Consider the following 25,012-nt stretch of genomic DNA (forward strand, 5'->3'; position numbering starts at 1 on the left):
CTTGCAACGATGTTAGTAACTTCAATGGACACCATCTAATTTATTTTATTATTTTGGACAGTGGGAAAGGGTTTTTCGAGTTAAGATAAGTCGGCGGGAGCAGCCGAAGGTGATTGAGCCGAATCTCTGCCCAATGTGGCCCGGTTGACTCCAACTTCTCTGGTAACTGTTGGATTTTTAACGATTATTTTTTTCATATAAATATTCAATTCATTCAAGCATTCAGCTCACACCAAAATTCAATTTTTTCTTGAGTTATTTCCATTTATCTTTCTTTTGAATTATTTCCACTTATTTTTCTTGAAATGTCTTACAAGGCAATTTTTCTTTTATGTGAATCAAAACTTGAGACTGCTGTAAATAAAATATGCGGTAATTTAAAAAAAAATGGTAGAAAGGAAAGATTTGTGCAAGTTTTAGAAGTTGCTCCAGGCAAATGTTCGCTAAAAGTAGGGATGTAAATAGTACCCGAAAATACTCAGTCTGCCTGTACCAGAAGGAGCCCAAAGCCTGTTACAACCCGTCATGGGCTATATGGCCTAACTTGGTTAGTGTAAATGGGCGGACTCGTACTTTCCCTAAAATTTAATAGTCTGATCTATTACCTGCCCAAACAACTCGGTTTGGCGCCCGTTTAAGTTTTCTTAAGAGTTTTAGTTTTATGTTGCAGTAAATTGGTATATCTATTGGCTATATATTTCGAATTAAAGTTCTTATTTTCATTTCTATTCTTCTTGAAAAAAAGTTAATTACTTAAGATTGTTTTAAACAATGGTTCATTCAATTTCCAAGTTAAGAATTAAATCAGTTACTATAGAACTTTAAAAGTACAACAAGCCCGTAGCCTGTTTGGCTTGCCTGGCCTGGTTAATAGAACGGGCTTCGAGATGTTTTGCGCCTCAAAATAAGCGTTTTTACCTGGCCTGCCCGACCTGAGGGGTTTTTGGGTGGTTGAACATGAGGCCCATCTGGCATGGCCTGGATTAGAAAACGGGTCAGGCTACCCGGTCTGGCCCAATTTACACACCTAGCTAAAACGCAAAGAAAAACTCTAGTTTTGAAAGTTAACGACCAGAGTTTCGAAAACAAATGAGAAACAGTTCACGAGCGCGTTGAATGGAAGTTACGTTAATTGAAGAAAACTAAAAGGCCAAAAATTGTACTAGATTTTATTGATGTAATTATTTAAGCTCTTATTACCGTCTAATTAAGTTTATATTTTGTAAAAGAAGCGGCAGTAATATTAATTAATGAAAATATTTAGACCTTAAATTAGACTTCTGTATTATAATTAAGCGATACTTGCACGTATAGTAACTTGATTTCATAAATGATCACAATAACATCAAACTAAATCAAATTCAGCGGATGAACCTTATAAAGTTCATAGTATTCAAAATATTTTAACTCTCTTTAGACTTGCATATATAGTAGTTTGATTTCATAAACGACAACAATAACATCAAACTACATCAAATCTGGCTGCATGAACCTTATAGAGTCCATAGCATTCAAAATGCTTAAACTTTCTTCTTTTTTCTTCAGTAAACTTTGTTTCAGCGATGGTTTTCTCAAAAACATATACACAACAAGTTACGCCAAATATGATTTTGATTAAGATATTACTGCAGTTGTTTAATGAGGACAAAGGTATTAAGATACTCACCAGTTCTTTGTTGGACAATCCAGAATTATTGTAATGACCCGACCCTCCACCGATATTGTGCTCACTTATCCACTGCAGTTATCCGGTAGTGTGGGGTTTTCAACAGGCATCGTTTGGTCTTCCGACAGCAACTTCCCAGGAGGTCACCCATCCCGGGTTACTCCCGCCCGTTCATGATTAACTGCAGAGTTTTCTTCCAACTTTGGAGCCAATTGTGATGAAAAGGCCTCCGTATAATGTAAACGTTCCTTGCCTCATGTGAGACCAGTATCCGGCATAACCGCACAGCATACTCTCCCACCGGAGTGCAAGCAAATCGTTCCTAGTTGTATCCCAACTGACACCGATATTGTTTCCACTTACCCACTGCGGTCATCCAGCAGTGTGTGGGATTTTTAATGGCACTATTATGGTTATCCAACAGCAGCTTCCCGAGAGGTCATCCATCCTGTGCCTACTGAAACGTGGGGCTACCAAAATACACCACCTACTTTTTCTTAGGCAACCTGTATGGACAAACTTAAATATAATTCAGAGAGTTCAACTTAATGAATCTCAATCAAGGAATAATACTCAGAGTCATATCTCTTTCTCTCATAATCAGAAAGTTGACGAACCAAATCCGTGAACCTGATTTACGTGTGAGAGTTCTCGGACGATCTTAAAAATCAATATCCAAGAATCAATCAAGTCGTATCCAACAAACAAGGATGCATGTATCTACTTGATTGAATAACATACAACCTGTGATATTTCAATTATAAAGATAAACAGTATAATGTGGAAAAAGAAATAACACAAACACCGAAAATTTTGTTAACGAAGAAACTGCAAATGCAGAAAAACCCCAGGACCTAGTCCAAATTGAACACCAAACTGTATTAAGCCACTACAGACACTAGCCTACTACCAATTAACTTCGGACTGGAATGTAGTCGATTCGGATTGAACCCTCACAGCAATTCAGTTACAGTCGCGCTCCTTACGCCTCTTGAATCCTAGCAGGACTTTGTGCAATTAATTTCCTTATTTGAAGTCCTTTACAACCTAAGAGTTTCTTCAACCAATTGTAGACTTTAAACCAATCTTCCTCCCACAGATAAGCCTATATATGTGATTTTCTTTTTGATCGCAGATCAAGGTGAAACTGAAAATCGACAGAAATAGACAAAGTCTAGCTAACCACAAAATCCGGACTTATGTTTCCCAAAGAGCAACCTAGATTATTATTCACCCCACAAGTATTAAACTTGTGGAATCAACAAAGTCTTAGAAGAAGAGAAATTTTATGATTTCTATTTATCTTGATTGATGTAGCAAGCTCAACAATCAATCAAGATCAGGATACTCGAGCTATCAAGATACGCAATAGCTGGATCTGGCTACACGAATCCCTATGAAGTCTTTGTAGTCGCTAAGCCCTAGAAGGGTTTTAGGAAGAAGACAATTCTATTTTACAACTAGCATACACAAAAAAGTAGTGTCGAGATTTAAAGATCCTAGTTGCTTGAGGTTCCCCTTTTATAGACTTTCAAAGCATAGGTTGCTTCAGGTTTAAGCTAAGATAGGTTTGGAACCAAGCAACCAATATCCACTATAAGATGAATCTTTGAAATGTGATTTATATATCAATATATACACTCTGGTTATGATGAACCATAACCGAACAGTGTATAATGACAACGTTCATAAATGGTTAGCCGAAACTAGCCGATTTAGCTATAAGCTTAATCATTTTCATAAACACTTAAGACTTTAAGTTTGAATCACAATTATAAGTTATAATGTGATGAATCATGTATATATAGTGTTCTTATATATTTACTCAAATGCTAATTATCTCACATAAATAAATTTATGTTCATCTGAAAATATTCAACAGGGAAAGTACGTGTACTTTAGCCTTGTCTGTGACTATATTTGTCAAGGTATATGTACCGAGTATGTGTACCATTAAGACAAATACAAGTTCTGGAACATACAAAACTTTTTCGGTTTGCATACTGGGTATGGATACCACACCGGTTACAGAACCAACAGTTCTTTTTCGGTATGCATACTAGGTATGCGTACCATTCTGGGTTCACGAGTTCACAGACTTTTTGTAGTATGGATACCGGGTATGCGTACCAGTAGGTCACTGTCGAATTATCGGTATGCCGGTACGTTTACTAGGTACATGTACTACGACTCCGGACCTATAACAGTTTTCGCAGTTTGTGAAACTGGTATGCATATTGTCCTGTATCCAGATTTACAGTTCTATATTTCTCTCTAGATCAATTCGAAACATTCCCAGATAACATCAATGACACATATCATTGTTCCAGGATATTTTCGAATGATAATATTGAATCATAATTTAGATTACGAACAATAAATTGTTCTTAACCAAAATTCATCAAGTATGAATAAATGTTCATTAAGTTTAGTTATATATATTTCGAGGATTAATTACAAGATAAGCTTGACTTGAAATTCTTGATATGCTTACGATAGTCTAATTAATTATGCAACATCGTCTCATAGATAGAAAGATGAATATAACTTGAGAAATAGTTCGTTTAGTCTTCACTTACCTTTTATTGAAGAAGTTCTCCAAAAGCTTCGGTTGATCTTCGCCTTCAAACGGTAGAACACAATGATGACTGCCGTGATATCCGTTTCTCAACTACACTTCTATCCTAATCCGAGACTTAACTAATTTTAGACTCAAGATATAGTTTTGACAACTAAATTTGACAACAATCTTGAGATAGCAACACTTGTGAGTTCGATCGATCAACGCTCTAACAACTACTCCTGGCTGAGCATGTTTGGTTGTCATATTTAGTGAACCAAAACTCATCTAAGAGTCGCTTGATTATGTACTAGAGACAACTTCATATAGGTTAGACAATAAATTCTAGGATTATGAGACATACAAGTATTACTCGAAGACCTGAAGAGTGTGAAGAAGTAACAAGCTACAACGACGACATCATCTTTCCTCTTGAGGTTAGTAATATTGACTTGAACTGTTCATTCCTAACGTATCTTTCAAGTCATGCTATATTGAAAACATAACTGCGAAGCTGTGAATGATTATTATACTCTTGTAATGAGACATGATCATATGATTATAGTGTTAAGGAATTAGAATACGAAGTATAATGCTTATCTTTTGAACTTCGTATATATGACATCGACATAATTGTATAAATGCTATTGTGATTATGTGTATGGGTAAAGGTGAAGATTTCATCCTAGGAGACAATGTTTATATTTGTTTAAAGGAAGTACATTCATGAACTTGTTTTATGAATCGAAAGGGAAATCACCAGGCTTATTGGTATTGTTATTCATTGCATATCTTTGGATTACCAATATGTGTGAGTTAGTGGAACCGATCATAACTAGTTGTGTATCTTGGTATAACTAATCATAGTGCCTGACTTATGATTTGGTATGACTAGTTTTTATTAATCAGTGTAACCGATCGTAAGTAATCACCTAAGATGGTATGATCGATATTTGTAATTGGTGTGACCGATCCTAGTAATTGGTGTGACCGATCACAAAAGAATTGTGTAATAGATCCTTGTAATTGATGTAACCGATCATAGTAATTGCTGTAACCGATCCTTGTGACTGGTGTGATCGATCACAAGCAATACCATGAGTATATGGTAACCGGTCCTGGTAATTGATGTAACCGATCCTGGTAACTGACGTAACCGGTCCTGGTAAGTTGTGTTCGATCACAAGTAATCCATATTAAGGTAGAACCGATCTTTGTGATTGGTAGAACCGATTGAACCCATGATTGTGATTTGATAATTGATCAATCACATAGTTGTCTTGGAATACAGATGAACCAATTCTAAACTTGTTTGGAAGTGTGGTATAATCGATTCCAAGATTGTAAATATGAAAGAGGATTTACAAAGAAAAGATGTCAACATACTTTGAACATGAACAGTAATTGTTATATTTTATTGTTCAAAGATATTCTTTAATAACTCAAGGATATCCCGGTCCGAAATAAATTAAAAATCTTTTAATTAAGGTTGTTAGTTTTATATGCTTTAATTACCAGCAATTAAATGCATATCTCTAGAAAATAAAAATTAGTAATGTGCATTTACTGATTGGAGATTTTCTATTGAGAGATTTCGGAAATATTGGAAAAAGCATTTCTAGGATTTATGAAAACCGATTTTTGGCATTTATTGCATATCTTGAGAATATTCGGTTTTGGAAATTCCTTGGTGTCCAAACATCCTTGGTCTATAAATACCTAAGTTTGTATCTCTTGCAAACTATCCTAAGAGCCAGGCAAACTTCATCTTTTTGTTATTTCTGGTGGAGCCGTTTATCAAGAGAGAAAAGTACCCTAATTAGGTGAAATCTCTTACGGCCGCTCGCTTAAAGACTTATGTGGGATCAAGAAGCTCTACGAGTACCGTTGATGGGAAACTAGATAAATGCATTTTATTAGTTTTCGATTGATTTGATTGACTAACGGTTTTTGAACTTTGATTGCACCTAGTTTGTTTATTCTTGAGAATCTTCTCTTCTGATATAAGATTCACTCAAACTAGATCGAAGTGTCGACATGATCTTTAGAACTGTTTATAGGTCTAAAGACATCTTGTGATAATCCATTGTTAACAGACTCCGTTCTATGCATGATTGATCACAAGAGATTCAAGTGGTGTTATGCAGGTTTAATTGAAGATTAATGAAGATCTGAAGACAAAGAAGATTTCTTACTGGTTTCTCATATCTTTGTGTAGCACAAACCTTGATCGGCTGGGATCCAACTAGAATCAGATTTATTTGATTGATTAGTTGTGTGAGATCGGCATCGCTTTATAGTCTCTTGTTAGATTCTATATTGGTCGATTTCAAATCTAAACTCTGCTATTTCGGTAGTTATTGGGTAGATTGATATAACCAGGCAAATGAGCTTATTAGTTTAAACGGAAGAGCCTTTGCATACGACTTGAGATATCTTAATCTGGAAAGAATCAATAGAGTTGTTACTAAACAGAGTTGTTGTTCGTTTACTGTTTGGAATACGATCCAAAGGAATTGTTCCAGTGTGTGCACTTATTGAATGTCGGAAGCGCAGGGATACCGAAGAAACTAAGTGAACTAGGTTTAGTTGTTTGGTATCAACTATACGAAGTTGGTTTAGATTTTGTATAGCGGCTTAATTATGAGAGTATTCAATTCTGTACTAGGTCCCGGGGTTTTTCTGCATTTTCGGTTTCCTCGTTAACAAAATCTTGGTGTGTCATTTACTTTTATTTTTCTCAATTATAATTGTTGTTATTATATTTTAAAGTAAATTACACAAACGTTAATTCTGTATTACTTGATAGTGATCCTATAGAGTTTGGTTAAGTCCGAACCTTTTATCAAGTAATCGCACTTTGATTGTTGTATTGTCTCGATCTCGTATCCATAGACGATCACACAAAGTGTGAATACCGATTTGTCGTATTGTCTCGACTTAGTCCGTAGACAATCACTTTCGGTAAGAGGAATTATAGGTGGATATTTTAAAATATTGTGGTGTATTTGGGTACCCTCGTCTTTTCAGAGACGAACACTGTAAAAATATTCTGCCAAAAAGGCATGTCTTCAGTAAACTTAAGACCACGATAGCAGACATTTTTTGATATTTTTGTATACGGAAGTTTTAGAATGAAATATTAAGATAGAGAAGGTGTGGTTTTGGAGTTGCAATCGTAAGAATTTTATAAGGAGTGGAATGAGATCTGTTGGATGATACTAGCCATTGTCGGCTCAACCAAGACCGATCATCTTATTGTGAGACGAAGTAAACGGTTCTATTTATAACAATCATATTTATCCTTATATATATATCATATATTACAACCAATTTTTTCCAAACACAACCAAAAATATTCTCAACATAAAAGGTTCTTCATCCAACACCATGTTTTCTAAAATCAAAGGAAAACACATACTATGTGTGGAAGAGAAAGAGGTTTGTCCACTTAATTTCATGGATGAACGTAGTCTGATGCAATGTACTTAGATGTATTCTAAGTGTCTACAAGTTGGTCGTTCAACAAACAGAATGGTCATTGAATCACAACCAGAAAATCTCCAGTATTTGCAATGTCAAGATCCTAACTGTCGTGAAGAACTATGAATGTTAGCTGATGTTATGAAGGAGCAAGAAGATGAAAAGGTAGCAACATCTTGGAGAAACATGAATCTTAAAGTCCGGTTGAAGAATCCACAACCCGACCACTGCGGAGAATTAGAGTTTACAAAACAGATGATTAGTGAATGCTCAAGCCCTGGTTGCAAATTTTTTATGCATTTGCACACTTTTACAAAAGAAGACACATATGGAAAACACTTCTGGGAATATCCTTCATTTTTTAAGTTGGATGGATTCATTAAGTGTATAAACTTAATTAATTTAAATGTCTTTGTATTTGCACCATTCTTATGTTTATATCAAACAATATTAGATTCCATTAAACGTTACTTAGTCTCACATTAGCTTTCATTAAACGTTACATTAGACTTAATTACTAAATCATAGAAACAAGGTAATAGAGCATTCTCCTTCATTGAGAGGCTGGTGGAGCGACTTGTGGAGCAACTAGAAGGCAAAAGGGGTCGAATCTAAGGATATTGAAATATCCTGCAAACGGAAAAGGTCTCCCGTTAATTTTCTGTCACATCGCTGCAGCTCTTTGGATTAATTCATCTTTAGAGTCTCCGTTAATCCTATTTCGGTTAACTTGCATTACCATACCAAAACAACATGACTAGTTGATTGAAAACGAGCAGATATTCCAGTAACATCACGGTTTCTCAGGTTCCTTGTTTCTGCAGCGAACATTGCAAAAACTTGTTGCCAGAAAGTTATTTGCGTAAAATTCGTACCGTAGATATTATTTCTTGTTTGAAAAATATAAGTTGTGCAAATTGCTGAATCTTCTTCCAGAGAAAACTTAGGACCACGAACTCTGATAGCCGTTTTTTTGAGGTTGAAAGATTTTGAGATTGAATGATGAAGATTAAAGTATAATTATGAATGTTAGAGCACTTCTCGGTCGAACTCGCAAGCGTTGCTATCTCAAGCTTGTTTTTCAAGTTTAGTTGTCAAAACTATAAGTCTTGATTTCTAGTCTACTTATAGCTAAGTCTCGGGTTAGGATAGTAAGTGTAGTTGAGCTTTAGACTTCACGGCGTTCATCGAATGAAGACGAAGAACTACTCAAGGGAACTTGTGGAACTTCATCAACTAAAGGTATGTGGATACTTGAATTCATCTATCACTCAAAAGTATATCTACCTTATCTCCTATTTGAGACAAAAAGTCGTATTGCTATATAGACTTCAATTATACACATTTGGTATTTCGAATGATCAATATGTGTTGGTAAGCTTTCACTTTAACCAAGTTCATCTTTTATTCTTGACGAAAGTCAAAAGATGATCATGTGAAAATTTCCTTATAACATCTTACATGATTTGTATGAGACAGTCATTTGATGTAGACTCGGAATATTTCATATTGATCATTCGATCACTTGAAAATTGCTTTGAAGCTAATAGTTTGTGTGAGACAACTATTGTCGTCTTCCAAGAATGTTTCAAATGATTGAAATGAGGGTTTAGAACATGTAACCATTATTGGATATAAACATAGTGTGTATTCACATTTGTGTAAAGTCCAAAACCGGGAACCATGGTATGCGTACTGGTTGGTTGTTGGAAGTCCGGGAACTAAGTATGCATACCCGTACGCGTACTGGCGGAAGTTCAAGTTCCGTGAATTTCTGCTGGAGTTTGGAAGTGTAAATTGGTATGCGTACCCGTACGCGTACTGGCATAACCAAACTCAGTCCGGCTAATTAGGTATGTGTACCCGTTGGCATACTTAAGTAGGTTATGTTCTAAAATCGGTTTGTTCATGAACTAATACATTTATATAACAAGGAATGCAATCTTTTTCAAACCGTGGCTATAATGTTCATGAAATGATTCGAGTGAATCAAAATCGATTTTGCTTCAATTGTGTTTTGTATACTTCTATGAGAATATAAACAATTGAACAACTCTCTAACTAGTTTCATTTGAGTCATTTGAACTAGTTATGATAAAGATGAATAAGGTTGATATGAAAGTGCTCATATGGTTAACCATTGGTTAACTATTGTTGAACCAACAACTAAGTGTACACGTTTAGGTACAGTTACCTTTATCTGAATGATGGTACATTTCGTTTGTGTATAACAGGCTAAGTTCGATCTAACAGTTGAAATATATTAGCTTAAATCTAATCAGGTTTTCATCTAATGGTGAATATCGAATACTTTGTTACCAAGGTAACATTGATTGCAAACCCTGATTTGAAGACTATATAAAGGAGAACTCTAGCAACTGGGAAACCTAATCCCACACCTCCTTTTTGATACTAGTTGCGACGTCTAGAGTCAATTCTCCTTTAACCTTAGGTTTTTCACGAAACCCTGTAGGTTAACGACTTGAAGACTTCATTGGGATTGTGAAGCTAGACCCAACTATTTTCTCTGTAGTTACCTGTTCTGATCTTGCTGTTTTCTATCGTGTTGAGTACTATCTTCTTTAATATTTGCTCGAGATTTATTCTCTGATAGGAAAGATTGAAAAGTAGTCACAAACATCTTCGTCTCATCGTTTGTGATTCCATAATATTTTTTTTTGTTAATCGATTAAGACTATTGTGAGATGATTGATAATACTAGGCTGTTCTTCGGAAATATAAGTCTGGTTTATCAATTGGTTCATGTTCACCTTGATTTATCAAAAGACGGAACAAAACTCATAGGTATATCTGTGGGAGACATATTTATCTATTCAATAGACTTTTCTGTGTGAGATAGATTTGTTTATCAAGTCTTCGACTTTGGGTCGTAGAAACTCTTAGTTGTGCGTGAGATCAGCTAAGGGAATCAATTGCGCAGAATCCGGCGTGGTTCAAGAGGCGTAAGGAACGCAACTGTGCCTTGATCAGTGGGATATTGATTAGTGCTCAACTACATTCCAGACCGAAGTTAGCTTAGTAGTAGGTGTTAGAGCATAGCTCGGTTGAACCCACCAAGCGTTGGTATGTCAAGTTTGGTTGTCATATTTTAGTGAATTAAAACTCAATTAAAGAGTCGCTTGATTATATACTAGAGACAACTTCGTATTGGTTAGGCTAGAAAGATTAGGATTATGAGACATACAAGTATTACTCGAAGAATGTGAAGAAGTAACAAGCTACATCGACGAAATCATCCTTCTTCTTCAGGTTAGTAATATTGTGACTTGAATTGTTTCATTCCTAACGTATCTTTCAAGTCGTGCTATATTGAAAACATAACTGCGAAGTTGTGAATGATTATACTCTAGTAGACATAGTGTTAAGGAATTAGAATACAAAGTATAACGCTTAGCTTTTGAACTTCGTATATAAGACATCGACATAATCATATGAATGCTATTGTGATTATGTGTATGGGTAAAAGTGAAGATTTCATCATTGAAAAGACGAGGGTACCCAAATAAACCACAATATTTTATGTTGATCACAATCTATACAAGACCCACTGTGTATAAACCTCTTGGAGCAATAATCACTCAAGAAATATTTCAACACAATGTCCACTTGAAATAAGGTTAGTCCGAACTGGTCTAACACGTGAACAATTATATCAGACAAGTGGAGAAATCAAATACACTTTGTATGATTGTCTATGGATATGAAATCGAGAAAATACAACGACAAAGTGTTCACTTGATAACCGAAACCTTATAAGATAAATATCAAGTGCCTAGTTAATGTACAAGTGTATTTACTTTAATTATGATATAAAAACAATTATAATACGGAAATAAAGTAAAGCACACACACCAGAATTTTGTTAACGTGGAAACTGCAAAAGCAGAAAAACCCCGGGACCTAGTCCAGTTTTGAATACTCAATTGAATTAAGATGCTACAAAAAGTAAACCTGCAACTTCGTGTAGACAATACTAAGTAAACTAAAATCCTAGTTCCTCAGCTTCAACAATATTCTTGATTTGATAATATCTAGCAGAACCGAAGTTCTCAATAGATATTTGATACCAGATATCCTAGCAGAACGGGCGTTCTCTTTAGAACTAAATCTAATATATCTTCTTAATGGTTCACAACAACTTCTTCTTCAAATCTTCAAAATCTTCAATCTTCAATTTAATCTTCAAAGTAACAATCTGCAAAAACAAACTTGATTCCTTATTGATTTGTCGCACAGAGCGGAGTCTGTTAACAATGGAAAACCAATGAATATATCTTAAGGATCTAGAAAAACTTAGATTCGTAGAAACGTTAAATCTTTGATCTAGTTTGAGTGAGCCTTATATCATAAGAGAAGGTTCTCAAGAATAAACAAACTAGGTGCAATCAAAGATTCAACAACCGTTAGTCAATCAAATCAATTGAAAACAAAAGATAAACTGCAATTATCTAGTTTCCCACCAATGGTACTAATAGAGCTTCTCAATCCCAAAGAAGACTTTAAACTGAGCGGCCGTAAGAGATTTCGCCTAATTAGGTTACTCTCCTCTCTGAATAGGCGGCTACACCAGTAACAACACAACCGAGAAAGTTTGCTGTCACGAAGGATTAGTTTGCTAGAAATGTAAACTTCAAGTATTTATAGACAAGGAAGTTTGGACACCAAGGAATTTCCAAAACCGAAAATATTCTCAAAGATATTCAATACATTCCAAATTCCGTTTTCATAATTCCTGGAAATGCTCTGTCCAAAATAATGACCGAAAATTTCTTTGGAAAATCTCAACTAGTAAATGCACATTACTAATTCTCATTTTCCTAAAATAAAATTAACAACCTTAATTAAAAGATTCTTAACTTATTTATATTTCGATCCTGGAATTTTCTTCCTGTAGCTATTAAGGAATAACTTTGAACAATAAAAGATAAACATTACTATACGTGTTCAAAGTATGTCGACATCCTTACTTTGTAAGTTCTCTTTCATACTTACAACCTTGAAACCGATTTTCCACACTTCCAAACAAGTTTAGAATTGGTTCATCTGACTTTCAAAAACTATGTGATTGATTAAGAAACACTCAATCACAAATCATGGGTTTAACGGTTCTACCAAAACAAGTTTCGGTTCTACCTCCATGTGAGTATTGTGCATAGCCACACTATCTTTCCAAAATTCGGTTGACTAGGTATTAGGATCGGTTCCCCACATTTATATGGTATCTAACTCATATGTGTTGCACATGTCCATAGGATCGGTTCCCCTTTGCCTAAAAACGTGTCGCACATGTCCATAGGATCGGTTACCCTTTCTGCTATAAACTTGGTGCACCTCATACAAGGATCGATTCCCCTTTGTGATGTGTTGCGCCTCTTCATAGGGTAGGTTCCCCTTTACCCAGATTCGGTTCAACAAATCGCAAACTTGATCATACCATCTCAGGTGATTACTTAAGATCGGTTTCACTAATAAAAGTCATACCAATACATAAGTCAGGCCTTTGTGAATAGTTTTACTAAGAACACAAACAAGTCGTGAGCGGTCACATATTGGATGTCCACAAGATATGCAATGAATAACAATCCCAATAACGCATGGCGATTTCCTTTTCGATTCATAAACAAGTTTATGAACTTACTTCCTTAAAACACATGTAAAAACATTGTTTCCTAGGATGAAATCCTCACCTCATACCCATACATAATCACGATAGCATTTAAACGATTATGTCGATGTCTTATCTACAAAGTTTAATGGTTAAGCAATAAACTTCATATTATATTCCTTAATACTATGTCTATCTAGAGTGTTCATGCTTCACAGTTTCGTTTTCAATATGCACGACTTGAAAGATACGTTAGGGAATGAAACAATTCAAGTCAAATATTACTAACCTCAAGTGGAAGGATGACGTTGTCGTTGTAGCTTCTTACTTCTTCACTTCTTCAAGTCTTCGCAATACTTGTAGTGTCTCATATCCTAATACTTTCAAGCTAACCTATACGAAGTTGACTCTAGTACATAATCAAGCGACTCTTAAAATGAGTTTTGATTCACTAAAATATGACAACCAAACTTGACATACCAACGCTTGGTCGGTTCAACCGAGCTATGCTCTAACAATCTCCCACTTTGTCAATTTTAGTAACAAAACTCTTACAATCATATGGATAAACAAATTACAAGAATTCATTACACATACGCTTGATTCCCGAATTCAACAGCACAATAACCTGCATTCATTCAATCCTTAAATGTCGTTGTTGACATTATAATAACAAAGCTAATACTCCCCCTAAAGGTGATATAGGTAGATTTCATCAATCCACACGTCTTTTTTATACCAATTAATATGATATGCTACTCCCCATTAGTCCATGCTTTCACTCTTTCGTTAAATAAACGTTTAAGCACAAATGTTCTCTTCCTTAGTGATACCAATCAATATAAAATCAATACCAGTATCACTTGTTTACTCCATATATTTCTCCCCCTTTTTGTCACAAAATGACAAAGAAACGAAAAAATAAAGGACAACACGAAAATCATCTTACAAATCTCAAAATAGACTTGCAAACCTATAGAGTTAAGAACGAGGGTTCCACACGCCATTTTTGATAACCAATATCAAAACCGAAACTACAAAGTAATTTTTTTTGATATGTTATCAAGGAAACAATTTTTCCTACTAGTTTAGCAAACCAAAAAATCAACTAAGCACCTTAGTTCCTTTGCTAAACCGATTGTATACAATCGCTTTATTCGATAAGACCAAAATAAAGATAACTCTATTTTTCTCATCAGGTTCTAATTATCCATATAACTTAGACCTTTAACTTTTAAACAAGACAAGTACTAGGTTAGTTAACTAGCATTTCTTGTTAAGTCATTCGAATAGCCGAAACCTCCACTTTGAAACGTCTAACTAAGATCAAAATTAACTTAGTTTCTCTTATCCGGAATCGAATTGGACTAAACAACTCATCCCGTAAACCTTTTCTTTTGTTAAGCCATAAATAATTCATACAAACAAAATAAATCAACTTGCATTATTCACCTTAACCAGAAGCAATTGAGTCGCACACAAATAACGGAAGAAACATCAATTGTACCGAAAACTTGTTAAGCAAAAGCAAAATATATGTAGTAAAATCATGCCTTTCTTAAACAGGAAAATGATTAACTAACAAATTTGTTACCTCAAATTTCGCATCCTCTTTTCCTCATTGTTTTTCCCATCCTTTCGAAAAGACATAAGAACAACAAAAGCAACCTTTACCATAGAAAGGTTAAAATGGTTTTAACTATTACGTGCCAGTAGTAATAAGCTAATACCAAAGACTCATATGTATACTATATACACAACTTATGAGAAATAAATTGATAATAGTATAATCGTGACTCACATATGGGATAAATTGTCATCATCCTTTTATGATTATTTGATTAAGCAACCCATAAGGTTAGATATGAAATTTGCTAAATCAAAAGTCACAAAATCATAAAAAGGTAACCGATATGAGACCTGATTATCTCATATAACAATAACGACATGGAGCTACATTCATTTGATCAAGAACGTTTAACACAATATTCTGAATGTCATGAGTATTGAAACTTATCATTCGAGTGTCATCCTTGTGGCTATCTTTTGATACCTTCCTGGTTGTCTTTAGAGAAGACTTTGGACTCCATTTAGAAATGGGTTTTACACAAATTGCTTTGGTCTTCCTATTATTTCCTCCTGAAATCCAAGATGAATCTCTTGAGGAAATATTAGGATAACTGAAATGTTGAAAACTCTGAGAGTTAGTCTTTTTCCAATTTGGAATATCAGATCTTGTCTTTACAAAATTATCTCTCCTTTTATTGTTTGAGCTATAATGAGAAAACTTTGTAGAAGCCTGATAAGAAAACTTTAAACTATCATTACAATAATTCTTTTGATCGTTTTTAGGACAATGATGTCCTGATTTAGCACGAGAAGCATTATTGAGTTCAGCCATTTTTTCGGAAATGCGTGCATCTACGGCTTTCTCATTTCTTTTACTGAATCTGCACCCCCTTTCCAAGTGTCCTTTATTTCCACAATAAGAGCAATGCTTAGTAACATACGAAAAATGGGGTTTAGTATTACCTTGTTGTGGATTTTCTTGCATTGGAGTTTGACGGATTTTACGTTTTCCGTCTTTTGTTGAAGATGAAGGTGCTACAGATTTTTCTTTTATGGAAGAGCAATCTTTTGTGGCAACTTTTTTGAAGCAATTTCTTTAGCAGAGTCTTTAGGCTTTACAAACTTTGTTTCCTGTTTAGTATTCAAAGTTTTTTTACCTTTATAGCCCAATCCTCGCGTGTCACGAGGAACTCTAGTTGACTTCAACATTGAGTCAAGTTGTTTGGTGCTACTATCGAACTTTTTCAAGTCTGTTTTTTAGACTCAAATTCTCTTTCTCCAACATTTTTATTTTTTCGAGAGCATTATCTAGATCAACCTTAAATTTATCAATTTGAATTTTATAATCTAAAGAAATTTCAGATTCGGTAGAATTACTTACCTCAGTGTTCTTTAGGTTCTCCAATTCTGCATATAGTTTCCTTTCTCGATCATGAATTTCTTCGATTTGTTCTCTGTAACTTCTCATGGATCCAAGATAATCTTTCTCATTGCTGATAATTTCGATATCCTTATACAGACCATCAAGTTCCTTTTTCAATCTTTTATTCTCCTCACGAAGATCACAGCCGAGTTCCTTTGTCTCTGGAGCTTCTCGATCATCACCTTTTTGTTTTTTGTATTCTTTCGAGACTTCAAGATAAATTTGACCATTGCTTACACGTTCTACATCCTTATATAGAATATCAAGTTCCCTTTTAAGACTTTCATTCTCTTTGCAAAGTTTGTCACATTCAAGTGCCTTTGATTCTAAAGTTACTTCAGTATCTTTTTCAGGTGTGCATTCAACAGTTGAATGAAAAGCTTTGTTCTCTTGATCCTTGGAACAATTAGAGCTATCAGAATTATTTTGTTCTCTATTCTCTACACATTTTTGTGATTTTTTAGAAGGAGAAGAACTCATTTTCTTTTGTCTTAATAACTTTCTAAATTGTTGTGCAGTCGTATCAACACTGCAATTCTCAGTTTTTGTATCTGAAGAACAAGTCTTAGTTACAGATTTAAGGGTAATACCCTCTTCATTCTTGAATTGGTATTCAAGGTCAAAGATCTTTAATTTACCAACTAGAGCGTTTCTAGATAGTGTGTGAAAAAGAGGGGGTACAACAACCACACCCAATATTTCGCTTAGCAATCTGTATGGACAAACTCCAATATACTTTCTAGAGAATCGACTAGACAGTCAGACTCAATTTAGATAAAAAGTATATCAAAGAGTTTATATCTCAATCTCTCGATTTGATATATACTCAAGCAAATAGAAATCTGCGAGTCTTTATCAAATACTAGAGAGATAACTTGGATGGTACCAAAGACCAATATCCAAGTATCAATCAATTTAAATCAACAACCAAAAGGTCGGATATTCTAATTGATTGAACAACGCACAACCTGTGATATTTCAATTATATAACAAAATATAATACGGAAAAGAAATAACACAGACACCAGAATTTTGTTAACGAGGAAACCGCAAATGTAGAAAAACCCCGGGACTTAGTCCAGTTTGAGCACACACTATATTAAGCCGCTACAGACACTATCCTACTCCAAATTAACTTCGGTATGGACTGTAGTTGAACCCAAATCAATCTCACATTGATCCAAGGTACAGTTATGCTCCTACGTCTCTGATCCCAGCAGGATACTACACACATTTTTCCCTTAGCTGATCTCACCCACAACTAAGAGTTGCTACGACCCAAAGTCGAAGACTTTAATAACAAATTTGTATCACACAGAAAAGTCTACGGTAATAGATAAATCCGTATCCCACGAATATACCTACGAGTTTTGTTCCGTCTTTTGACAAATCAAGGTGAACAGGAACCAATTGATAACCCGGACTTATATTCCCAAAGAACAACCTAGTATTATCAATCACCTCACAATAATCTTAATCGACGCAGCGAAAAAAGATATTGCGGAATCACAAACGATGAGACGAAGTTTTTGTGATTACTTTTATATCTTGCCTATCGGAGATATCAATCTCAAGCCAATTATTATAATTGTACTCGTACGATAGAAACAACAAGATCAGATCACACAACTACAAGAAAGTATTATCGGTCTGGATTCACAATCCCAATGAAGTCTTTAAGTCGTTAACCTGGTTTAGAAGAAGAAACCAAAGGTTAAAGGAGAATCGACTCTAGCTTAGCACAACTAATATCACACAGAAGGTGTGGGGATTAGGTTTCCAGTTGCTAGAGTTCTTCCTTATATAGTCTTTCAAATCAGGGTTTGCAATCAATGTTAGCATGGTAAAAAAGCAATCACCGTTAGATGAAAACCTGATTAGATTCAAGCTAATATCTTTCAAACGTTAGAGCGAAAAATAGCTTGTTACACACAAATGAAATGAACGTTTCTAGGCTTGTGTAACCGTACCCAAACTTGTACATTTGTTGGTTCAACAATATTCAACCAAATGGTTAGCCATATGATCACTTTCATATCAACCATATTCTTCTTCACCATAACTAGTTCAAGTGACTCAAATGAACTAGTTAGAGAGTTGTTCAATTGCAAGGAAATCTTATGTACTACACAAGACACAATCGAAGCAAAAACGATTTGATTCACTCGAATCGGTTCATGAACTATATAGCCACGATTTGCAATTTGCATTCCTTAGTTTATATAAGAATAAATTCACAAACATCGTTTTTAAATATAACCTACTCAAGTTCGCGGACTGGGTTCGCGGACTTAAGTTCCCGGACGGAGTTCACAAACTCCAGCAGAATTTTTCGGGTCGAGAACTTCTGCCAGTTCGCGGGCTTAGCTTACGCCAGTATTCTGGTTCTCTTGATCAACAAAGTTCATAAACTTCAGTTCAAGGAATGAGGACTTATACATATTTGTGTTTCCACAATAATGCTTATATCCTCCAATGGTTATATATTCTAAACTCTCATTTCAATCATTGAAACATTCTTAGAGGACGTTGATATTCTATAGTTGTTATTAACAAACTATTTTTGTCAAAGTAAGCAATTTTCAAAGTGATTGAAACTTGTCATGACTTTCGTCACTAGGTAAAGATAAACTTGGCTAAAGCGAAAGCTTACCAACACATATTTCGACAAATAGATAGGCGAAATAAACTCGACTCGAAATAACAAATGTTTATAATCTAAGTCTATATAGCAAAACGACTTTTATCTTAAGATATGAGATAAATATACTTTTGAGTGATAGATAAGTTCAAGTCTCCACATACTTTTTAATCGATGAAGATCCACCGGTTCCTTGAGTAGTCATTCGTCTTGTATGATGATTGTCATGGAGTTCTTGAGCTCAACTACACTTTTTATCCTAGTCCGAGACCTTAGCTATAATAGGCTAGAAATCAAGACTTATAGTTTTGGTCACTAACATTGACAAACATGGTTTGAGATAGCAACGCATGCGAGTTCAACCGAGCAATGCTCTAAAAGTGTGGACAGATCATTAGCTTCCACAATGACATACTTTTTAGATTCGTATCTTGGTGGTAAAGACCTTAGAATTTTACATACAATATCTTTATCTGAAATAGTTTTTCCTAAAGCATAAGAAGGCATTCACTATTTCAGAAAGTTTTTGATCAAACTCATCAAAGGTATCGTCTTCATCCATACGAAGATTTTCCCATATAGAAGATAGGGTTTGAAGCCTAGCTTCTTTTTCAGAGGCATTCCCTTCAAATACGATATTAAGAACATCCCAAGCCTCCTTTGATGTTTTACACTTGGTTACATGATGATGGAGGTCTCGAGTTACAACATGTATAATGGCGTTTAATCCATAAGAATTTTGCTTCGAAAGCAATTTTTCTTCATTATTGAATTCTTTCAATTCCTTTAGTCTAAACTCAGTGGTTGAGTTGTTGACCAATACTTTTGGGTGTACATACCCATCAACAACTAAAACCCAAGTGTTAAAGTCATGAGCTTGAAGAAAAGGCTGCATAGCCATTTTCCACCATAGATAGTTTGAGCCATCAAACCCTGGAGGTACGTTAACCGAATCAATTATCATTTGATTCAAAACTTCATAGGTTGGATCACACCAAACACAGATTGTTAGATATTTTCGTGTTTTTCTGCTCTGATACCAATGGGAAAAACGAGGGTACCCAAATACACCACAATCTTTTATTTTGATCACAACCTATACATGACCCACTGTGTATAAACCTCTTGGAGCAATAATCACTCAAGGAATATTTCAACACAATGTCCACTTGAAATAGGGTTAGTCTGAACTGGTTTAATACGTGAATAATTATATCAGACAAGTGGAGAAATCCAATACACTTTGTGTGATCGTCTATGGATATGAAATCGAGACAATGTACAAAGTGTTCACTTGATAACCGAAACCTTATAAGATAAATATCAAGTGCCTAGTTAACGTACAAGTGTATTTACTTTAATTATAATATAAAAACAATTATAATGCGGAAATAAACTAAAGCACACACACCAGAATTTTGTTAACGAGGAAACTGCAAATACAAAAAAATCCCGGGACCTAGTCCAGTTTTGAATACTCAATTGAATTAAGACGCTACAAAAAGTAAACCTGCAACTCGTGTAGACAATACTAAGTAAACTAAAATCCTAGTTACTCAGCTTCATCAGTATTCTTGATTTGATAATATCTAGCAGAACCGAAGTTCTCAATAGATATTTGATACTAGATATCCTAGCAGAACAGGCGTTCTCTTTAGGACTAAATCTAATATATATTCTTAATGGTTCACAACAATTTCTTCTTCAAATCTTCAAAATCTTCAATCTTCTATTTAATTTTCAAAGTAACAATCTGCAAAAACAAACTTGATTCCTTATTGATTTGTCGCACAGAGCGGAGTCTGTTAACAATGGCAAATCAATGAATCTATCTTACGGATCTAGAAAAACTTAGATTCGTAGAAACGTTAAATCTTTGATCTAGTTTGAGTGAGCCTTATATCAGAAGAGAAGGTTCTCAAGAATAAACAAACTAGGTGCAATCAAAGATTCAACAACTGTTAGTCAATCAAATCAATCGAAAACAAAAGATAAACTGCAATTATCTAGTTTCCCACTAACAGTACTAATAGAGCTTCTCAATCCCAAAGAAGACTTTAAACTGAGCGTCCGTAAAATATTTCGCCTAATTAGGTTACTCTCCTCTCTGAATAGGCGGCTACACCAGTAACAACACAACCGAGGAAGTTTGCTGTCACGAAGGATTAGTTTGCTAGAAATGCAAACTTCAAGTATTTATAGACAAGGAAGTTTGGACACCAAGGAATTTCCAAAACCGAAAATATTCTCAAAGATATTCAATACATTCCAAATTACGTTCTCATATTTCCTGGAAATGCTCTGTCCAAAATGATAACCGAAAATCTCTTTGGAAAATCTCAACTAGTAAATGCACATTACGAATTCTCATTTTCCTAAAATAAAATTAACAACCTTAATTAAAAGATTCTTAACTTATTTATATTTCGATCCTGGGATTTTCTTCCTGTAGCTATTAAGGAATAACTTTGAACAATAAAAAATAACATTACTATACGTGTTCAGAGTATGTCGACATCCTTACTTTGTAAGTCATCTTTCATACTTACAACCTTGAAACCGATTTGCCACACTTCCAAACAAGTTTAGAATTGGTTCATCTGACTTTCAAGAACTATGCGATTCATTAAGAAACACTCAATCACAAATCATGGGTTTAACGGTTCTACCAAAACAAGTTTCAGTTCTACCTTCATGTGAGTATTGTGCATAGTCACACTATCTTTCCAAAATTCGGTTGACTAAGTACTAGGATCGGTTCCCCACATATATATGGTATCTAACTCATATGTGTTGCACATGTCCATAGGATCGGTTCCCATTTGCCTAAAAACGTGTTGCACATGTCCATAGGATCGATTGGTCAAAGTATTGGTTCCCCTTTACGCAGATTCGGTTCAACAAATCACAAACTCGATCATACCATCTCAGGTGATTACTTAATATCGGTTTCACTAATAAAAGTCATACCAATACATAAGTCAGGCCTTTGTGAATAGTTTTACTAAGAAAACAAACAAGTAGTGAGCGGCTATACTGAATCACACATATTGGATGTCTACAAGATATGCAATGAATAACAATCCCAATAACGCCAAGCAATTTCCTTTTCGATTCATAAATAAGTTTATGACCTTACTTCCTTTAAACACATGTAAAAACATTGTTTCCTAGGATGAAATCCTCACCTCATACCCATACATAATCACGATAGCATTTAAATGATTATGTCGATGTCTTATCTACAAAGTTTAATGGTTAAGAAATAAACTTCATATTATATTCCTTAATATTATGTCTATCTAGAGTGTTCATGCTTCGCAATTTCGTTTTCAATATGCACGACTTGAAAGATACGCTAGGGAATGAAACAGTTCAAGTCAAATATCACTAACCTCAAGTGGAAGGATGATGTTGTCTTTGTAGCTTCGTACTTCTTCACTTCTTCAAGTCTTCGCAATACTTGTAATGTCTCATATCCTAATACTTTCAATCTAACCTATACGAAGTTGACTCTAGTACATAATCAAGCGACTCTTAAAATGAGTTTTGATTCACTAAAATATGACAACCAAACTTGACATACCAACGCTTAGTGGGTTCAACCGATCTATGCTCTAACAATCTCCCCCTTTGTCAATTTTAGTGACAATACTCTTACAATCATATGGATAAACAAATTACAAGAATACATTACACATACGCTTGATTCCCGAATTCAACTGCACAATAACCTGCATTCATTCAATCCTTAAATGTCGCTGTTGACATTATAATAACAAAGCTAACACTCCCCCTAAAGGTGAGATAAATAGATTTCATCAATCCGCACGTCTTTGTTATACCAATTAATATGATATGTTACTCCCCCTTAGTCTATGCTTTCACTATTTCCTTAGATAAACGTTTAAGCACAAATGTTCTTTTCCTTAGTGATACCAATCAATATAAAATCAATACCAGTATCACTTATTTACTCCATATATTTCTCCCCCTTTTTGTCACAAAATGACAAAGAAACGAAAAAATAAAGAACAACACGAAAATAATCTTACAAATCTTAAAATAGACTTGCAAACCTATAGAGTTAAGCACGAGGGTTCCACACACCATTTTTGATAACCAATATCAAAATCGAAACTAGAAAATAATTTGTTTTGATATGTTATCAAGGAAACAATTTTCCGAAACAATTTTTCCTACTAGTTTAGCACATCCAAAAATCAACTAAGCACCTTAGTTCCTTTGCTAAACCGGTTGTACAAATACAATCGCTTTATTCGATAAGACTAAAATAAAGATAACTCTATTTTTCTCATCAGGTTCTAATTATCCATATAACTTAGACCTTTAACTTTTAAACAAGACAAGTACTAGGTTAGTTAACTAGCATTTCTTGTTAAGGCATTCGAATAACCGAAACCTCCACTTTGATACGTCTAACTAAGATCAGAATTAACTTAGTTTCTCTTATCCGGAATCGAATTGGACTAAACAATTCATCCCGTAAATCTTTTCTTTTGTTAAGCCATAAATAATTCATACAAACCAAATAAATCAACTTGCATAATTATTCACCTTAACCGGAAGCAATTGAGTCACATACAAATAACAGAATAAACATCAATTGTACTGAAAATTTGTTAAGCAAAAGCAAAATATATGCAATAAAATCATGCTTTTCTCAAACAGGAAAATGATTAACTAACAAATTTGTTACCTCAAATTTCGCATTCTCTTTTCCTCATTGTTTTTCTCATCCTTTCACAAAGACATAAAAACAACAAAAGCAACCTTTACCAGAGTAAGGTTGAAATGGTTTTAACTATTACATACCAGTAGTAATAAGCTAATACCAAAGACTCATATGTATACTGTATACACAACTTATGAGAAATAAATTGATAATAGTATAATCGTGACTCACATATGGGATTAATTTTCGATTGATTTGATTGCACCTAGTTTGTTTATTCTTGAGAATCTTCTCTTATGATATAAGATTCACTCAAACTAGATCGAAGTGTCGACGGGATCTTTGGAACTGTTTGTAGATCTAAAGACGTCTTGTGATAATACATTGTTAACAGACTCCGTTCTGTGCGTGAATGATCACAAGAGATTCAAGTTGTGGTGCGCAGGTGTTTATTGAAGATTAAAGATGATTTGAAGACAAAGAAGATTTCTTATTGGTTTCATATCTTTGATGTGCACAAAACTTGATCGGCTAAGATCTAACTACAATCGGTTTATCCTTGATAGATTTGATTGATTAGTTGCGCAGATCGGCATCACTATGTTGTATCTTGGTAGATTCCATATTTGATTGCAAAATCTAAACTCAGCTACTTTGGTAGTTGTTGGATAGATATATCTAAACCCGACAAAGGAGTTTATTGGATTAAACAGAAGAGCCTTTGTCTAACTCATATCACTGAGATTGAATAGAGTTGTTACCGAACAGATTTGTTGTTCCTTTACTATTTGGAATAAGAACCAAATGAATTGTTCCAGTGCGTGCACTTGTCGAATGTCGGAAGTGCAGGGATATTGAAGAAACTAGGTGAACTATAGGTTTAGTTGCTTGGTCTCAACTATACGAAGTTGATTTGATTTTGTATAGCGGCTTAATTCTGAGAGTATTCAATTCTGGACTAGGTCCCGGGGTTTTTCTGCATTTGCGGTTTCCTCGTTAACAAAATATTACTGTCATTTACTTTTGTTTTCCGCAATTATAATTGTTGTTATTATAATTTAAAGTAAATTACACAAACGTTAACTCTGTATTACTTGATAGTGATCCTATAGAGTTTGGTTAAGTCCGAACCTATTATCAAGTAATCACACTTTGATTGTTGTATTTTCTCGATCTCGTATCCATAGACGATCACAAAAAGTGTGAATACCGATTCGTTGTACTGTCTCGACTCATTCCATAGACAATCACTTTCGGTAAGAGGACTTATAGGTGGAAAAGTTTAAGATTATGGTATATTTGGGTACCCTCGTCTTTTCAATTGGTATCAGAGCAGGCAAACACGAAA

The sequence above is a fragment of the Papaver somniferum genome, chromosome 1 (assembly GCF_003573695.1).
Source record: "Papaver somniferum cultivar HN1 chromosome 1, ASM357369v1, whole genome shotgun sequence".
NCBI classification, from domain to species: domain Eukaryota; kingdom Viridiplantae; phylum Streptophyta; class Magnoliopsida; order Ranunculales; family Papaveraceae; genus Papaver; species Papaver somniferum.